Source organism: Oncorhynchus gorbuscha, linkage group LG11 (assembly GCF_021184085.1).
Source record: "Oncorhynchus gorbuscha isolate QuinsamMale2020 ecotype Even-year linkage group LG11, OgorEven_v1.0, whole genome shotgun sequence".
Classification (NCBI taxonomy): Eukaryota; Metazoa; Chordata; class Actinopteri; order Salmoniformes; family Salmonidae; genus Oncorhynchus; species Oncorhynchus gorbuscha.
Genome location: NC_060183.1, coordinates 50550004 through 50571490, shown reverse-complemented (window position 1 = coordinate 50571490; position 21487 = coordinate 50550004).

Here is a 21487-nt window from a genome sequence, read left to right as displayed (position 1 = left end):
AAGTATTAACATTTCAATTGTTATAATTATCAACTGTATAGTGTCTTTTGTCTTTCGCGCCCTTCTCAGTCCCTTTGTCTACCAAGCCGCCATACCGGTTTAGCCCACTAGGGCACATCCCCTATCATTTCCTTGTAACCATACCTACTGTTTGTTTGTTATGCATTTCTGTGATTATTTAGTTAGTTAGTGAATAAATTATTATGAGAATTTGTGTATGGATGATTCATAGTAAAGGCTGGGTTCGTGCAGATAACCAACAATTTACAACGATTGGAATGAGACTAAGGTAAGGTAAAGAATAATGAATTAATTAAAATATGTGAAAAGTTATATTAGGAAAATTGTAACTTTGTAATCTGAAGATTTTCCTTGGTGCCCCGACTTCCTAGTTAATTACATTTACATGATTATTTTAATCACATAATAATAATTACAGAGTATTGATTTGATAAAATAACATTCACTTTAATGATGCCAAAGACACGACAACGGGAACAACCCTATGGATTATATTGTAGTGACCTTAACCAAGGAACCAGCGACCTCTTCAAGAGGTTCAGACCTACAGTAACAGTTAAAGTGTTGGCTTGACCGTTGCTAGACCTGGGTTTGAGTCACGGCTGCCCCCCGAATTCAATACAATATTTCTATGATTGGTTACAGTCGTCAGTTTGCCTCTCTCTCCTCAGCAGCAGGTGTATGTAAAGGGGAGCATCCAAAAACAGTCGCAGTTGGACCTGGCCGGCCTAAGCTATAGGTCTACATTTTATTGAGTTGCAATTGGCTGACAGAGATAACAAGCTCACGCAGTTCTAATCACCTCACAATTAACAGAAGACGAGTCCAAGCGCATCCAGTCAGTAAATCAATTTTAATTGCACTTACACAAGATGCATAGCAATTAAATCAGACCCAGATCATTAAAATAATTCTGAATTAAGGATGCGAACCTGCTCTGGTTGGATCTCGGTATTTCGGGTCTTGTGGAACCTTGAAGACCTTTACACCAGGCGCATTGCTGTGGCACCAGCTTTGTTATAGTCAGATAAGGGTAGCCTTTAACTTAAGCCTGGACTTGAACCCGAGCAAAAATTTCTGGAGAGACCTGAAAATAGCTGTGCAGCAACTCTCCTCATCCAACCTGACAGAGCTTAAGAGTATCTGCAGAAAATAATGCGAGAAACTCCCCAAATACAGGTGGGCCAAGCTTGTAGTGTCATACCCAAGAAGAATTGAGACTGTAATTGCTGCCAAACGTGCTTCAACAAAGTACTGAGTAAAGGGTCTGAATGATTATGTAAATGTTATGAGTTTTTTTATATACATTTCTAAAAACCTGTTTTTGCTTCTTCATTATGGAGTATTGTGTGTAGATTGATGAGGGATTAAAAAAAAACATTTTTAGAATGAGGCTGTAACGTAACAAAATGTGTAAAAAGTAGAGTGGGCTTTATACTTTCTGAATGTACTGTATATGGAGGGGTTTTACACACATCCAAAATAATAACAGGAGCCGGCTAAAATGTATATATATTTTATCTATGTAGGCTATTGTAATCCTTTAATAAAGCTTTGGTAATTAAGATTTATTTCAAAGCGGTCTTATGAGCCAAACCCTTTATGATAGCCTTGACTACTTGGCGAATGCATTAGGGCTGGACAATAGGGAGGCTATGCTTGGTTTTTAATCAAATTAAATGACATTTTTCTAAAAAAAGCAGTTTACTGACACAAAAATCTCTGTTGATCCATGTGCATATGGGCACTGTGCATCACGGCTTGATATGCTGCGCTTCTGCTGTCAAAATATATTCTACAACCAACCATGTGACCGCTAAGACCAGCTTTTGGTTGGTCATAAATATCCTTACCAGTGCTGCCAGAAATTTGTACTCTGGCATAAGTTTTTAAAGGACATATCTCAAATATAGCCAAACCTCCCACCTCAGTTCATGTGAGCTTTATATAAGACAACTAAATTACCAATTCTGGCGCTAGGGTTTGGAAATGGAAGAGCACCGGCTTTAACAGATGGAAATTGCAAACGAGCATGAGTTTAACAATTGCGCTGGCTTAACGCCAGCTGAAAATAGAGTTGTTAGTGTCTCTACAGCACCTGCTATTTTTTTACTGAGAATATCAATACTGCAGGGGAACTTCACAATTGAGGTCTGACTCAAAGTGAAGTATGACTGTGTGTGTATGGCTGTTGCGGTGATGCCATTACAGCCACACCGGTGGTCACGAAGGCAGTCAAATTCCACATGTGTTTAATCACGGTAATTCAACTTCTCCAAGCTCTGATGAGCTGAAGGTCAGTTGTAAACATACCAAACTTGCTAACTGCCTTCTATTGTCCCTCTAATAACTCTGACCAATGCAAATATTTGAAAATCAAATAAAAACCTTTCATGAGAGCCCTTGATCTGATATTGCGCAACATTTTTATTGGCTATGACATTTCTATAGGGTATGCAATTGCCTGTACAATAAGACTGATGGCCTCTTAAAAAGAGGATAATCCGATCAGCTTTCTAAAGGCTAGGCCTACTATATATACACTACCAGTCAAAAGTTTTGAACACCTACTCATTCAAGGGATTGTCTTTATTGTTACTATTTTCTACATTGTAGAATAATAGTGAAGACATCAAAACAATGAAATAACACATATGGAACCAAAATTCTCCGATTTGGACTCCAGACCAAAGGACAAATTTCCATCGGTCTAATGTCCATTGTTCAAAATTTCTTTACCCAAGCAAGTCAGTTTGTCTTATTGGTGTCCTTTAGTAGTGGTTTCTTTGCAGCAATTCGACCATGAAGGCCTGATTCACAGTCTGCTCTGAACAGTTGATGTTGACAAGTGCATAATGAGTGCTCTAACTCCCCCTTGTGGTGGTCTGGAGCAATGAAGCAGTGACGCTGGGTATCTCTAAGTCCGTGGTGTAAGCTCGCAACTTTTAAAGGATGGAACCACTGTACCAGTTTTAAATGACTATGTACATAGGGCAGCAGTCTTAAAGGTGCAGGATAGAGTATCGGGTGGTAGCAAGCTAGTGACAGTGTCTCTGTTTCAGTGCAAGGTACCAGGTCGAGGCTGGCTAGTCATGACTTTTTAACAGTTTGATGGCGTGGAGATAGAAGCTGTTTTTCAGTCCCTCAGTCCCAGCTTTGATACACCTCTCCGCCTTCTAGATGGTAGTGGGGTGAACAGGCCATCAATCATGTTGGGTAGTGTCTGAAATACACTGGATAAACTTGTGATTATAAGCCCACAGAATATGGTGTTCATAGGTTATTAATCCTCTGACAAATTGCATGAGAGTTTGGCCTTCTTCTTTAGTTGGACTGACTCATACAGCCTCACAATATGAAATCTTATAGAAATCTGTATGGCTTTATCTTTAGGTTAAACCTATCAGATGTGGATATTCTTCTCTTCTGTCATATTCTCCCTTTTCCCATTTATGTCCTAGATGAAAGAATGTTCCATAGTATCTGGCCCATTGGATGTGCTTTCACAGGCATTAGGTCACCCCTGATACCTCAGAGGTCCTGGATTTGACAGCAGTCCTGACTTGATTCCCCCAGCATCGACAGAGGCTTTGCTGGGCCACACATCCCACATATTTACCTTTCAATTTCAAGCGGTGCTTCACGCTTTATTGCAATTTCTGTCTCCATGTCTGAGAGCCAGTGGTTTCATCAGGTCTCTTCCCCTTAGAAATAAACATGGATAATGGCTTCTCTCGTGGATTGCGCTCAAAGTGAACACCTTTGCCTAATCTCCTCACAGACCACAAAGGGTTGTCAAGTGCCATTAAGACCGGCATCGGTAAAAAAAAAAAACATTATCACAAGCATTTCTAATGCTGTCATAACAATGCAAAAAGTGAGGTTGACCTTGAAGATTATATTGACATTTGAAATCGGGGAGTCCAATTGCTTGCATTCCCTTCGTAAGTAAATTAAATGTTTATTCCCAAGCTCTGATTCCATTTCAAAATGCAGTGGCGTTTTGAGGCAATTACATATTCTGCAACATGGATGGGTAGGAAGATGATTTTATTAAGTGCACCTGTGAGACTCTGTATGTGTTACGGTTTTCTTCCGTTGAAAGAGAGTCGGACCAAAATGCAGCGTGGTTAAATCGATACATCTTTAATAGACGAAAAAACACAAACAATACAACAACAACAAACGGAACGTGAAAACCTATACAGCCTATCTGGTGAATAACTAACACAGAGACAGGAACAATCACCCACGAAATACTCAAAGAATATGACTGCCTAAATATGGTTCCCAATCAGAGACAACAATAATCACCTGACTCTGATTGAGAACCGCCTCAGGCAGCCATAGACTATGCTAGACACCCCACAAAAACCCCATGACAAAAACGCACCACAATAACCCATGTCACACCCTGGCCTGGCCAAATAAATGAAGACAGACATACATTACTTCGACCAGGGCGTGACAGTATGCTTCATTTCATAAATGAGCTTAGTGATGAAAGACTGTCATTCAAACTAGAGAGGTGATGTTTCTTGAGATATTGTGTGGTATAGAACAACCATTCTAAGATTGTTATAATGGTTGTAACAGCTAAAATATTATTATATTGGTCTTAAATACCACATTGAAATACTGTGATTTGTGCTTCGAAATAGAACAATTATAGCTCATCATTCATAATCGAGGAATTTCCTATATTATGATAGCACATCTGGGCATGAGGAATAACTATGTAAGAATGCTGTTCATTGACTATAACCTCAGCATTCAACACCATAGTATCCTCCAAGCTCATCATTAACCTTTCTAGCACAGGGGTTGCGCTCAACAACATTCCGGCTGAAAAGGCAGCACGCGAAATTCAAAAATATTGTTTAGAAACATGTAACTTTCACACATTAACAAGTCCAATACAGCAAATGAAAGATACAATTTTTGTTAATGTTCCCATTGTGTCCAATTTCAAAAATGCTTTACAGCTAAAGCAAAATATACGATTATGTTAGATCACCGCCAAGTAAAAAAAAACAGCCATTTTTACAGCTAAAGATAGGAGTCACAAAAAGCAGAAATATAGATCAAATGAATTACTAACCTTTGATGATCTTCATCAGATGACACTCATAGGACATCATGTTACACAATACATGTGTGTTTTGTTCGATAATGTGCATATTTACATCCAAAAGTCTCAGGTTACATTGGCGCCTTACTTGCATTAATGTTTTGATTCTAAAACATCCGATGATTATGCAGAAATACTGACAAAAGATACTTGTGTTATTCACAGAATTAAAGATAATACTTCTCCTTAATGCAACTGCTGTGTCAGATTTCAAAAAGACTTTACGGAAAAAGCATAATCTGAGAACGGAGCTCAGAACCCAAAACAGCCAGAGGAATATCCTCCATTTTGGAATCAACAAAGTTAGAAACAACACCATAAATATTCACTTACCTTTGATGATCTTCATCAGAATGCACTCCCAGGAATCCCAGTTCAACAATAAATGACTGATTTGTTCCATAAAGTTCCATCATTTATGTCCAAATAGCCACTTGTTGTTAGCATGTTCAGCCCAGTAATCCATCTTCATGAGGCGCAGGCACTTCATCCAGACAAAAACTTGAAAAGTTCCATTACAGTCCTTTAGAAACATGTCAAACCATGTATGGAATCAATCGTCAGGATGTTTTTAACATAAAACATCAATAATGTTCCAACCGGAGCATTCCTTTGTCTTCAGAAAAGCACTGGAACGAGAAGTAACTCTGTCGGGAGCGTCATGAGACCAAGGCTCTCTGCCAGACCACTGACTCAATGTCAGACCACTGAGACCCTTCTTTATAATATAATCCTCAAATCCTCAATGTCCCAATTCCTGTTTGTATTTCTTCTCAGGTTTTTGCCTGCCATATGAGTTCTGATATACTCACAGACATCATTCAAACAGGTTTTGAAACTTCAGAGTGTGTTTTCTATCCAATACTACTAATAATATGCATATATTAGCAACTGGGACTGAGGAGCAGGCCGTTTACTCTGGGCACCTTTAGTCCAAGCTACTTGGGCACCTTTAGTCCAAGCTACTTGGATGAAGCCCCTGCAGCCATAAGAAGTTTATACAGCCATCACTAGCACAGAGATACATACAGACATTACATACAGACTTTAAAACATTGGCCACTTTAATAATGTTTACAGTACATATCTTGCATTACTCATCTCATATGTACAGTATATACTGTGTCGTGTCTTTGGCTATGCCGGATTAAGTGATATGCTATTATATAAAATAATTTATCCGTAATTAATATTACCTGATTGAGCTAATCATGTAAATGTAATTAACTTGAGAGTTGGGGCACCACAAAATAATAATTATAGAGCTGTTATCTTCCGAATAAACTCTTAAAGACCTAGTAATATTTTACATCAATAGCAGTCAATATTAATCGTCACCTTATTTCAGTCTCACCTGAAAGTTGTAAATTCTTGGTTATCTGCACAAACCCTGGCTAACAAGTTGAATCAGCAATACAAAATATATTTACTAAATACCTAATTAATCACACAAAATGACATATACACATAATTAATCATAACTTGATTACAAATTACGTCATAAAGGAAAGCGTCCCTAGCGGGCGGAACAGATGTGACAACTTGTTACACAAAAGAAAAGGGGCTGGGTTTGAGTGAAAGAGCGGGAAGACTGAGGAACAGAGGGAGAAGCTGTGCTATCGTAAATACAGCATCTTATGCAGACTACATTACTGCCCATTTGGAAAAGGAAAATGCAATAAATATTTACTCTGAGTAGGTTGGTGGTAGATGGAAGGCCGTGTTGCCCAACCGAGTCCTTTGTCCTTTGAAGAATGTCTCTGCTGGTAAATTGGATACATTGTAGTAAAGTCGTTGTGTGGTAGACAGAATACTCTGTCTGTTCCTTCCTAACCTGCGTTTGCAGCTGCTGTTGCTAACTCAACGGCTAGGAGGTATCACTTCTGCGGTGAATAAGAGTTCAAAGTTCATACCATTCGCAACCAAAGCTCACGCTGATGTTGGCTTCGTTCTGTAGTTATTATCTGAACAATTCTGACATCGAACCGTCGTCCTCACATCCTCAGAACAGGAGGTTATATTGTCGTCAAGGCGTTATATAAGAAGGGAAAAAGGGGTGTGTTTCATAGTTTACAACCTATGTCTCTTCACGTGGGCGGGCCACTGAGTCGGGCCTAATTCACTCATGAAAACCCAAATCTCACATTTTAGAAGAAAAAACACATTTCATCCCATCACAAATAATTTCATATTCAAACATTTAAATTGAACAATAATTCCATGTGAATCAGATAACTCTGATGTGTAGACTTTCCAATGTATAGTTTATGTCATCTTATCATTGATGAGAATGTCTCAGATGGCAACCGAACTGACATATTCATTAAGTACCACTGCATATGTTAAATTGGTCGGTTTACCAGAATATAGTTAATTTCCCCCACCTTCTGATGTTCCCAGAATCTCTATGTTAACCAAGGTGTTTGCAAATGTAACATCAGTAGGGTAGAGAGAGGAAAGGGGGGGGAAGAGGTATTTATGACTGTCATAAACCTACCCCCAGGCCAGGTTTTTTTAAACTATAAAGACAAGTGATGTTATATGTTATTTTCTGGAAGGCCCCAGACAAGGAGAAGGAGAAGGTAGGAGCTTACTGCCCTTATGAAACATTCCCATTGGATATAAATGGTAGTTAATGGGACATTCCTGGGTCACTATGGGAATCCCATGTAAACTCATGGTGCCCCCAATGGCACTCCCATGGGAGATTATGGGGTACCCATGGGGCCCCCACGAACCGTCATAGGGTGCCCATGGGACCCCCACAAGCTTAATTTATATACTGTACACTGAGTGTAGAAAACATTTGGTACACCTTACTAGTATTGATTTGCACCCCCCTACAAGGTGAAAGCGTTCCACAGGGATGCTGGCCCATGTTGATTCAGCAGCGTTGCAGTTCTTGACACACTCAAACGGTGCGCCTGGCACCTACTACCATACACTGTTCAAAGGCACTTAAATATTTTGTCTTGCCCATTCACCCTCTGAATGGCACACATATACAATCCATGTCTCATTTCTACCATCTACACTGACGGAAATGGATTTAACAGGTGACATCAATAAGGGATCATAGCTTTCACCTAGACTGTCTATGTCAGTCTGTTTGTACACGCACTATGTACAAGCAGCAACCGTGTTGTTTATAGGCTGAAGAGGCTGAATTAGGCTTCTTCAAATTAATTGCAAAGGTGTTCAAATGTCAGATTCATGTGGGTAACATGCCTGGTCTTCGAAAGCCAAGTCAACAAACAGGTCACTGACCATCTCGAATCCCACCGTACCTTCTCCGCTGTGCAATCTGGTTTCCGAGCCGGTCACTGGTGCACCTCAGCCACACTCAAGGTACTAAACGATATCATAACCGCCATCGATAAAAGACAGTACTGTGCAGCCGTCTTCATCGACCTTGCCAAGGCCTTCGACTCTGTCAATCACCATATTCTTATCGGCAGACTCAGTAGCCTCGGTTTTTCGGATGACTGCCTTGCCTGGTTCACCAATTACTTTGCAGACAGAGTTCAGTGTGTCAAATCGGAGGGCATGCTGTCCGGTCCTCTGGCAGTCTCTATGGGGGTGCCACAGGGTTCAATTCTCGGGCCGACTCTTTTCTCTGTATATATCAATGATGTTGCTCTTGCTGCGGGCGATTCCCTGATCCACCTCTACGCAGACGACACCATTCTATATACTTTCGGCCCGTCATTGGACACTGTGCTATAGAGCGTCTGCTAAATGACTTAAATGTAAATGTAAATGTAACCTCCAAACGAGCTTCAATGCCATACAACACTCCTTCCGTGGCCTCCAACTGCTCTTAAACGCTAGTAAAACCAAATGCATGCTTTTCAACCGATCGCTGCCTGCACCCGCATGCCCGACTAGCATCACCACCCTGGATGGTTCCGACCTTGAATATGTGGACATCTATAAGTACCTAGGTGTCTGGCTCGACTGCAAACTCTCCTTCCAGACTCATATCAAACATCTCCAATCGAAAATCAAATCAAGAGTCGGATTTCTATTCCGCAACAAAGCCTCCTTCACTCACGCCGCCAAGCTTACCCTAGTAAAACTGACTATCCTACCGATCCTCGACTTCGGCGATGTCATCTACAAAATGGCTTCCAACACTCTACTCAGCAAACTGGATGCATTCTATCACAGTGCCATCCGTTTTGTCACTAAAGCACCTTATACCACCCACCACTGCGACTTGTATGCTCTAGTCGGCTGGCCCTCGCTACATATTCGTCGCCAGACCCACTGGCTCCAGGTCATCTACAAGTCCATGCTAGGTAAAGCTCCGCCTTATCTCAGTTCACTGGTCACGATGGCAATACCCATCCGTAGCACGCGCTCCAGCAGGTGTATCTCACTGATCATCCCTAAAGCCAACACCTCATTTGGCCGCCTTTCGTTCCAGCACTCTGCTGCCTGTGACTGGAACGAATTGAAAAATTGCTGAAGTTGGACACTTTTATCTCCCTCACCAACTTCAAACATCAGCTATCTGAGCAGCTAACCGATCACTGCTGTTGTACATAGTCTATTGGTAAATAGCCCACCCATTTTCACCTACCTCATTCCCATACTGTTTTTTTACTGTTTTTATTTATTTACTTTTCTGCTCTTTTTTCTGCTCTTTTGCACACCAATATCTCTACCTGGACCATCTGATCATTTATCACTCCAGTGCTAATCTGCAAATTGTAATTATTCGCCTACCTCATGCCTTTTGCACACATTATATATAGACTCCCCCTTTTTTCTACTGTGTTATTGACTTTTTAATTGTTTACTCCATGTGTAACTCTGTGTTGTCTGTTCACACTGCTATGCTTTATCAAAGGCCAGGTCGCAGTTGCAAATGAGAACTTGTTCTCAACTAGCCTACCTGGTTAAATACAGGTGAAAAAAATGCTTGTGTTATTTAGTAACTGTAATAAGTCTAAAAGTTGTTATAAGTACAAATATCAGGCCCGTGGTTCAATCCGTGCTAGCCTGCACTTTAATTCGCTGTCAGCAGATAGATTCTGAAACGCACATAAAGCTTCCTTCTCTTAACCCATGTACTGTACATATAAATTAGTCAATGGGAATTTTGCCAAAGAAGTGCTAGAGCTGCTGTCCTGCAATGCCAGACGCTAATTGCCCTCCCTCCAGCTGAACATGTCCCTGCTGGTCTCCTCAGGTAGAGGAGCAGTGTGTGGCAGTGGCGTGAGATGGATTCTCTGTGAGAGACGTGATCAGGGGGAGAATAAATGTGCAGGACAGCCTTGATCTGGGCAAGGAGAAGGAAGGGGACCCTCAAAAATATGACTGATATCAACAAACTCGATCCTCCTCTCCTTGAAACTGTTGACAATCATTGTTCTACTACTGAGACATATGCCAGGACTTTGAGCCCTGTTCTAGAAACACCTCAAGGGCGATGACAATACGTCATCATGATTGAGAATCATTACCATACAAGGTAATACTATTGCATGTAATGTGGCTATAAGCCCTTCTCTCTACATGTCTGAATGTGTAATCCACCTCCCTTGATGCTTCAATCTTGGTATTAGCGATTCTAGGCACGCAGAGTTCGGCACAATGTAAATGATTTAGCTTGGCCGACCGGAAGCTGGGAGCGATTCATAAATTGCAGGCAGATCTTGGTGCTATTTCGTAAGGGTGACCATGGTTAAATGGAGCTGAACATCACAGCAGAAAATAGCATCCAATGCATGTTGGCTTGTTTATTTGAACCTCAACTTTACCTTTCATTCCTACACCTTTTATGTTCATAAAGCGAATGTCTCAACTGTAGAGGTTACAGAAGGTACGTGCTTGACTTTCCCGAATAGTTTCCGTAATATGTGGCAAATCAAACAGTAGGTAAACACTTCTGCTTAATCAGATATCCAATGAATGTCAGTCAGGCATGATCAGTGATCACAGCCCAAGATGGAAGGAGCAGCAGAGTTCATAACTTGATGTATCTCTTCCAGGAGACATTTCATCCAGCTCCGTTCTGAAAAAGGCTGATGGTTTGGTGTCATTTTTTCTCTGTTGCTCGTTACCTTGTTTGACGGAGTGATGAGTCTACAAGAAATGGGTGAAGGCTGCCAGTCTGGTGGTGGTGAACACAGATTCCAGTGTGTGGATGAGCTCAGCAGGTCAGCAGCCATGTTTAATGAGGTAGATTGTTTAATTACAAGCTGTGGGATTCACTTTCCTCAGACCTCTGAGTGACTGTTCACACGACTGGGCCAAAGGCAGGGGCTAGGACCCTTTGTAGCCTGTACATGTAGAAGCACACACAGGAGATACGGTATGCTGTGAAAAGTAACTACAACTGTTGCATAGGAAAGTGCCAGTTGACAGTCATTGGAGATGTGACCCTTATCTCTGATAATGACACATTTCTGTGTGTCACATCAAAGTGAGGCCTTGCCCTTGTATCTCCAAGGTGCTCATTATATCAGCCAGTCTGTGCGATACAGTAACCATGTGAGGAGTTATCCTGTTACCTCAAACAATTTCTTCCTCTATAGCTACAGGCTTTTTTCCTCAAGTGGACATGATCAAGGATTAACGTCAAAAGGCAATATTTTTCAGGCTTTCCCCTGCCTAGTCTCAATTATCTTCCATACATAAAGGACTGATAGAGAAATTCCTAGTAGGAGGTTGGAGCTTTTCAGTTGAGTCAGTATTCTAAGGGTCCCCTTGCTTCCCGTTCCTTGCCCAGCCCAAGGCTGTCCTTCTCTCTTATCCTCCCCCCTGATCACGTCTCTCACAAAGAATCCATCTCAGGCCGCTGCCACACACTGCTCCTCTATCTGGGGAGACACCAGCAAAGATGTGATCAGCTGGAGGGAGGGCAATTAGTGTCTCTGGCATTGCAGTACAGCTGTAGCATCTCTATGACATCTCATACTTTCAAATATACAGCAGCAACCTTTCAACTGCAAATATAGCCTATTTTTATAGGCTTGGAAAAAATGTTTCTGCTTTTCTGTAACCACAGCAAAATGGTGAAGTCCTTTTTTTCCCCCTTACTGATAATGTGCGCTTTGGAAGAAGCATGAGTATATTTGACAGTGAAATGCATCCGAAGCTGGCTCATTTGCTTTGCTTCTGGCGGTCTCGCCCCTTTGTGTATTCATTATGCTTTGGCGTGTAGAACTTACCCCTTCCTCCACTGGCGTTTGGTATCAGTTGGCACATCTCTCTGTCTGCAGTGAGGAAAAAGAACCCTCACGGGTGTGGAAATGGCAGATCTTTCATTTTGATATCATTTGTACAGGGGGTAGACACTTCCAGTCAGAGAAGTCAAATTGATTTCCAGAACCGTTACACAGTTTTACCTCCCTCTCCCTCTGTACATAGCCTCGCTATTATTATTTTACTGCTGCTCTTTAATGATTTGCTACTGTTATTTTTTATTTATCTATTTTTTACTCAAACGCTTATTTTTTCACTGTTGTATTCGGCGCATGTGACAAACACAATGTGTTTTGATTTAGGGTTTTCTGTGGGTTGTTGTGAAACATGGTGACATCTCAACTCAGACTGCTATTGCCTGTGACAACAATCTTACTCGCATTAAAGAATTCTAGAGTAAGATTGACATTAGATAACTGAATATGTCATCTTTAAAATAGGATTGATTCATGACTGTAAAATTATTTGTTATTCTCCATTGCATGGGATATCATTATTTTGTGTTTCTGTCTCCATGTACTGGTTGCCAAACTTAGTCAATGCGGGTTGACTTTGCAACAGAGTATTTATATCTTTAAAAAACATTTTTTTTACAGAGCCTTCAGAAAGTGTTCATATGCCTTGATTTATTTCACATTTCGTTGTTTCAGCCCGAATTCAATATTAATAAAATATATTTTTTAAATCACCCATCTACACACAATAGCCCATAATGACAAATAAAAAACATGTTTCTAGAAATGGTTGATAACATATACTGACAATAAAATAGAGAAATACACTACATGACCAAAAGTATGTGGACACCTGCTCATCGAACATCTCATCCCAAAATCATGGGCATTAATATGGACCTTCCGTTGCTGCTATAACAGCCTCCAGTCCTCTGGGAAGATTTTTTTCACTGGATGTTGGAACATTGCTGCGGGGACGTGCTTTATTCCGCCACAAGAGCATTAGCGAGGTTGGCCACTGATGTTGGGTGATTAGGCCTGGCTCGCAGTCGGTGTTCCAATTCATCCCAAAGGTGTTCGATGGGGTTGAGGTCAGGGCTCTGTGAGTGCCAGTCAAATTCTTCCACACTGATCTCGAAAAAACAATTTCTGTATGGACCTCGCTTTGTGCACAGGGACATTGTCAACACGAAAGGGGCTTCCCCAAACTGTTGCCACAAAGTTGGAAGCACAAAATTGTATAGAATGTCATAGTATGCTGTAGCATTAAGATTTTCCTTCACTGGAACCAGGGGCTTAGCCCAAATAATGAAAAACAGCCCCAGACCATTATTCCTCCTCCACCAAACTTGACAGTTGGCTCTATGCATTGGGGCAGGTAGCATTCTCCTGTAATTCACCAAACCCAGATTCATCTGTCGGGCTGCCAGATGGTAAGGTGTGATTCATCACTCTAGAGAACACGTTTCCACTGCTCCAGAGTCCAGATGTGGTGAGCTTTACTCCACTCTCACCACCACCCTACATTGCACATGGTGATCGGAGGCTTGTGTGCAGCTGCTTGGCTATGGAAACCCATTTCATAAAGCTTCTGATGAACAGTTATTATGCTGACGTTGCTTCTATAGGCAGTTTAGAACTCGGTAGTGAGTGTTGCAACCGAGGATAGATGATTTTTACGTGCTACATGCATCAGCACTCAGCAGTCCCATTCTGTGAGCTTGTGTGGCCTACCACTTCAGGGCTGAACTGTTGTTGTTCCTAGAGGTTTCCACTTCATAATAACAGCACTTATGTTGACCGGAGCAGCTCTAGCAGGGAAGAAATTGATAAACTGACTTTTTGGAAAGGTGGCATCCTCTGACGGTACCATGTTGAAAGTCAATTAGCTCTTCAGTAAGGCCATTCTACTGACAATTGTTGTGTATGGAGATTGCATGGCTGTGTGCTCAATTTCATACACCTGTCAGCAACAGGTGTGGCTGAAATAGCCGAGTCCAGTAATTTGAAGGAGTGTCCACATACACTATATATACAAAAGTATCTCATATACAGTACATAAGTATTCACACAGCTTTGAATGTGTATTATTTTTGGGTAAGTCTCGAAGAGATTTGCACACCTTGATTGTACAAGATTTGCCCATTCTCAAAAAATAATCAAGTTTGGTAATGTTGATTGTTGATCATTGCTAGACAGGCATTTTCAAGTATTGTCATAGATTTTAGAGCTGTTTTAAGTCAAAACTGTAACCAGGCCAATCAAGAACATTCAATGTCGTCTTAGTAAGCAACTCAAGTATACATTTGGCCTTATGTTTTAGGTTATCATCCTGCTGAAAGGTCAATTTGTCTCCCATTGTCTGTTGGAAATCATATTGAACCAGGTTTTCCTTTATGATTTTGACTGTGCTTATAACTGTATACTGTTTGTTTTTATTCTAAGAAACTCTCTATTCCTTGCTGATGAAAAGCATACCCATAACATGAAACAGCCACCATCATGCTTGAAAATATGGAGAGTGGTAATCAATGATGTGTTGTATTGAATTTGCCCCAAACATAATGCATTGTATTCATGACAGAAATGTTCTTTGCCACATTTGTTGCAATTTTACTTTAGTGCCTTATTGCAAACCGGATGCATGTTTAGAATTTTTTAAATTCTGTACAGTCTCCTTTAATTTCACTCTATGGGGTATTGTATGTAGATCAGTGACACAAACATCTCAATTTAATCCATTAAAATTCAGGCTGTACCACAACACATTGTGGAAGAAGTTAAGTGGTGTGAATATACATTTGATATTTGTTGAGAGGTAGAGAAAAAGGTAATACGATTGATCTACAATACTGTACCTTCTACCAATAAATGAGGTAACCTCAGTCAACATAAGGATTCTATACAGGCGTCCTTCTTTTCACTCTATTGGGTATTGTATGTACATCAGTGAGAAAAAAATCTCAATTTAATCAATTTTAAATTCATGCTGTAACTGAGCAAATGTATTATCTGTGCTTTCAGAGTGAGTGCACTCCGTGACAGAAGCCATTCCTTATGTTTTTCTGAAGGGGAACAGACCGGATGAACCCACAGACAGGGAGACAGAAAGAGTAATAAAGCATGAAGCACAGCCTGAAATTGAATTGAATCAAATCAAACTTTATTTGTTACATGCGCCGAATATAACATGTGTAGACCTTACCGTGAAATGCTTACGTACAAGCCCTAAACCAACAGTGCAGTTCAAGAAAGAGTTTAGAAAATGTTTACCAAATAAACCAAGGTAAATATGTGGGGTCTGTGGCCCAGCAAAGCCTCTGTCGATGCTGGGGGAGTCAAGTCAGGACTGCTCTTAAATTCAGGATCTCTGATGAGATATCAGGGCCAACGCAATGCCCATGAAAGATCCACTGGGCCAGATAATATGAAAGAAGATTATCTTTCATAGTAGGAGGTTGGAGCTCCTGAAAGTCACAGATTTGGTCCTGGTATACTCTGTGCTAGCATGGAACCCTGAGGTAAAAAGCTTTGAGGGCAAGAGTGAAAAAAATATTTGGGTGCACTATTTTATGGATCTTATTGTTAAAAGTGCATTGATTTATATTTAACTGTGATATTTGAGAGAATATGTCACGTTGTATCAATGATGTTGCTCTCGCTGCGGGCAATTCCCTGATCCACCTCTACGCAGACGACACCATTCTATATACTTCCGGCCCGTCCTTGGACACTGTGCTATCTAACCTCCAAACGAGCTTCAATGCCATACAACACTCCTTCCGTGGCCTCCAACTGCTCTTAAACGCTAGTAAAACCAAATGCATGCTTTTCAACCGATCGCTGCCTGCACCCGCATGCCCGACTAGCATCACCACCCTGGATGGTTCCGACCTTGAATATGTGGACATCTATAAGTACCTAGGTGTCTGGCTAGACTGTAAACTCTCCTTCCAGACTCATATCAAACATCTCCAATCGAAAATCAAATCAAGAGTCGGCTTTCTATTCCGCAACAAAGCCTCCTTCACTCACGCCGCCAAACTTACCCTAGTAAAACTGACTATCCTACCGATCCTCGACTTTGGCGATGTCATCTACAATATTGCTTCCAACACTCTACTCAGCAAACTGGATGCAGTTTATCACAGTGCCATCCGTTTTGTCACTAAAGCACCTTATACCACCCACCACTGCGACTTGTATGCTCTAGTCGGCTGGCTACATATTCTTCGCCAGACATTTACATTTACATTTAAGTCATTTAGCAGACGCTCTTATCCAGAGCGACTTACAAGTCCATGCTAGGTAAAGCTCCACCTTATCTCAGTTCACTGGTCACGATGGCAACACCCATCCGTAGCATGCGCTCCAGCAGGTGTATCTCACTGATCATCCCTAAAGCCAACACCTCATTTGGCCGCCTTTCGTTCCAGTACTCTGCTGCCTGTGACTGGAACGAATTGCAAAAATCGCTGAAGTTGGAGACTTTTATCTCCCTCACCAACCTCAAACATCTGCTATCTGAGCAGCTAACCGATCGCTGCAGCTGTACATAGTCTATTGGTAAATAGCCCACCCATTTTCACCTACCTCATCCCCATACTGTTTTTATTTATTTACTTTTCTGCTCTTTTGCACACCAATATCTCTACCTGTACATGACCATCTGATCATTTATCATCACTCCAGTGTTAATCTGCAAAATTGTAATTATTCACCTACCTCCTCATGCCTTTTGCACATTATGTATATAGACTCCCCCTTTTTTTCTACTGTGTTATTGACTTGTTAATTGTTTACTCCATGTGTAACTCTGTGTTGTCTGTTCACAATGCTATGCTTTATCTTAGCCAGGTCGCAGTTGCAAATGAGAACTTGTTCTCAACTAGCCTACCTGGTTAAATAAAGGTGAAAAAAAAAAAAAAAAAAAATAAAAAAGTATAAGGATCGGAGACAGGCGCAGGAATAGGTAATAGTTTTTTTTATTACTCCACCCAAAATACAACATGTCATGACAAAGGCACTGGGACGAAGCCCAAAACAAACACGTACATAAAATACACAGGGATGTAACCCAAACAAAAGAGTGAGGTTTAAACCTCTAAATATTACATGGGACGAGACCCGAAATAACAAGTGCACAATATACTTAGCACGAAAGCCGAAACAACAAAGCACAGGTGCTCACAAGACCAACGGATCAATGTTTCATTTTTTTAATCGGCCTGAGGCAGTCAGTTGTTAAACATTTAAACAGTTTTTCTAATTGTATTATCAACTCACCATATATTTTTTATGTGGATCTATTACAGTGAATTGCAAATCAGTCTGACATAATCTCTCTTATCTCACCACCACTAATGAGATGGGTGTGCTTGATGAATGTCGCGTCGGAGCATCTCAAAGTCAGGGGGCATAGTCGACAGCGCACACCTAATCTCTCGTGTCACATCGCACCTGGATCGATATTTGTTTTTAATGCAGACGAGAGTACTGAATTAGCATGAGTTTTAATGTTTGGAGGGAGACGGCACTTTGAGTCAGAAACGAGAACTCCTCCATAGGGACCCATGAATACGTTGTCTGCAGCATTCTGTCACATGACACATCGATCAGCTGTTTGATTTCACTTACTGGCATGTTTTTTGAGCCAGTATCACAGTCAAACAGATTTAGCTGACTTGGTCACTCATCGCTATATTTTGTGGGGTATTTCCCCTGCATGCTTGAGTTTAGTTTATTAAGTTTCCCAAATATGTCTGTTACATAGGCAAGAAGACATGTTTCTTTAATAAAAGTTAATCAAATTATTTTTTAGCTTACAGCACCTGTTTTTCCCAGGTGGACTAAGACCCAACTACTAACCAGGCTGCTTAGCTACCGAGATCAGATGTTCAGGGTGGTATGGCCACAATCATATATTTATTTTTGTCTCATCGTTGCAGCTCTCCAATGGGCTCGAGAGAGGTGACGGTCAAGTCATGTATCCTCCATGACCCACCTGGACGCGGTAATTCTTACCACACTGCTCGCCAATGTGTCGGAGGAAACACAGTTCGACTGACAACTGAAATGTCAGCTTGCAGGTGCCCAATCATGCCAGAAGGAGTCGCTAGAACGCGATGAGCCAGGGAAAGCCCCCTGGCCAAATCCCCCTACCGTGGACGGACAATTGTGTGCCATCCTATTGGGCTCCCGGTCACAGCCAGGATCGAACCCCCTGGCTGTAGTGGCACCTCAGCACTGCGATGCAGCGCTTTTAACTGCTTCGCCAGTCAGCAACATTTTCTTTTCATTACACAGAAATTCAACAAAGTATTTATTTTTTCATCCATTGCGGATGACAACAGTTTTTCCTCTTATTCGTCCATGTGGCAGAGGGAGACACATTCATAACTCCAGTGCAGAGGCCTGCACACTGTCCCGTGATGGATGGTGCCCCATATGTGGAAAAGCCCACCATTCGAGCCCATGGAATCAATTTTCCTTCAATATAGCCACACAGAACACTGAACATCCCCTGTGCCATTTCATCCTTGGAAATTGTGAGACAGAACAATGTATCCTTGTGAATAGCATCCTCCGACATGTAGCTAACAGAAGTCATTGCATCTCGGCTCTCACAGCTAACGTCCAATTGGAGATCATAAGGTGGGGAGTTTTTGAATCGTTCAGTTATTGCATCGATTCTTAGTTTCACAGTGTTATCTGACAAAGGTACTGATGTGAGTTTCTGTGCCTCTACCTCCCCACACAATGTTTTCATCATATAATTTGAGGCTGGTAATATCAAAGTCTCTGCAATAGTGTGTGGTTTCATAGCGTAGCTTAGCGATTCACTGTGGGAATGAGTCAAGTGCTGCCTTTTACCGCGATCTAAGGGTACCATCTGGTTGAATTTTAACTTTTAGATTTGAATAATATTCATTTCAGTAATAAAGTAATAATGCCTCTCTTGAAAAAGCCAAACCTTGACCCCATCATAGCACTGACTGCACTCGTGAAGGCTGTAAATGTCCTTTTTAATGGCGTCATACCAAGGCTCTGAATCTGTACTCATGCTCCTAGACCTTAGTGCTGCTTTTGACACCATCAATCACCACATTTATGGAAAATTGGAAATCCTAGTTGGTCTACACTAACAAGTTCTTGCCTTGTTTAAATCTTATCTGTCGGAAAGATATCAGTTTGTCTCTGGGGATGGTTTGTCCTGATGAATCAATTGTACTTTTCGGTGTTCGTTTTAGGACCACTATTATTTTCACTATATATAGTAGCTTGCAAAAGTATTCACCACCCTTGGCATTTTTCCTATTTTGTTGCCTTACAACATGAAATTAAAATAGATTTGGGGGTGTTTGTATCATTTGATTTACACAATATGCCTACCACTTTGGAGATGCAAAATATTTTTTACTGTGAAGCAAGCAACGAAAAAAAACAGAACATTTGACTATTCACCTCCCCCGAAAGTCAATTCTTTGTAGAGCCACCTTTAACAGAAATTATAGCTGCAAGTCTCATTGGGTATGTCTCTATAAGCTTAGCATATCTAGTCACTCAGATTTTTGCTCCAGTCATACCACAGATTCTCAATTGGATTGAGGTCTGGGCTTTGACTAGGCCATTCCAAGACATTTAAATGTTTCCTCTTATACCACTCGAGTGTTGCTTTAGAAGTATGCTAAGGGTCATTGACCTGCTGGAAGGTGAACCTCCGTCCCAGGCTCAAATCTCTGGAAGACTGAAACAGGTTTCCCTCAAGAAGTTCCCTGTATTTAGCACCATCATTCCTATTCCTTCAATTCTGACCAGTTTCCCAGTCCCTGCTGATGAAAAACATGCCCACAGCATGATGCTGGTGTTCTCTCAGTGATGAGAGGTGTTGGGTTTGCCCCAGACATTTTCCTTGATGTGCAAAATTCTCCATTTTATTCTCATCTGACCAGAGTATATGTTGCATATGTTGGGGAGTCTCCCACATGCCTTTTGGCGAACACCAAACGTGTTTGTTCATTTTTTATCGAATTAATGGCTTTTTTCTGGCCACTCTTCCCGTAAAGCTCAGCTCTGTGGAGTGTATGGCTTAAAGTGGTCCTATGGACAGACACTCCAATCTCCGCTGTGGAGCTTTGCAGCTCCTTCAGGGTTATCTTTGGTCTCTTTGTTGCCTCTGATTAATGCCCTCCTTGCCTTGTCCGTGAGTTTTGGTGTGCGGCCCATCAGGTTTGTTGTGGTGCCATATTCTTTCAATTTTTTAATTATGGATTTAATGGTGCTCTATGGGATGTTCAAAGTATGTTTTTATAACCCAATCTTGACCTGTTCTTCTCAACAACTTTGTTCCTGACCTGTTTGGAGATCTCCTTGGTCTTGGTGGTGCCCCTTGCTTAGTGGTGTTGCAGACTCCGGGGCCTTTTAGAATAGGTGTACATATACTGAGATCATGTGACGCAGATTGCACACAGGTGGACTTTATTTAACTAATTATGTGACTTCTTATGGTAATCGGTTGCACCAGATCTTATTTAGGGGCTTCATAGCAAAGGGGGTGAATACATATGCCTGCACCACTTTTCTGTTTTGTTTTCCATTTCACATCAAAAATGGACTATTTTGTGCTTGTCCATTACATTAAATCCAAATAAAAATCTATTTAAATCACAGTTTGTAATGCAACAAAATAGGAAAAACACTAAGGGGGATGAATACTTTTGCAAGGCACTGTATTCTACCTCTTGGTGATGTCATTCGGAAACACAATGTCAACTTTTATATTGCTATGCGGATGACACACAGCTGTACATTTCAATGAAACATGGTGAAGCCCCAAATTGTCTACCCTGGAAGCCTGTGTTTCAGACCTAAGGAAGTGGATGGGGGGAAATGGTTTACTTTTAAACTCAGACAAAACAGAGATGCTAGTTCTAGGTCCCAAGAAACAAAGAGATATGCTTTTGGATCTGACAATTAATCTTGATGGTTGTACAGTTGTCTCTACTAAAACTGTGAAGGACCCTGATCTCTCTTTTGATAAACATATTAAGAATATTTAACGGACAGCTTCTTTCCAATTTCATAACGTTGCAAAAATCTGCATTTTTTTGTCAAAAAATGATGAAGAAAAGCAAAACCCTGCTTTTGTCACTTCTAGATTAGACTA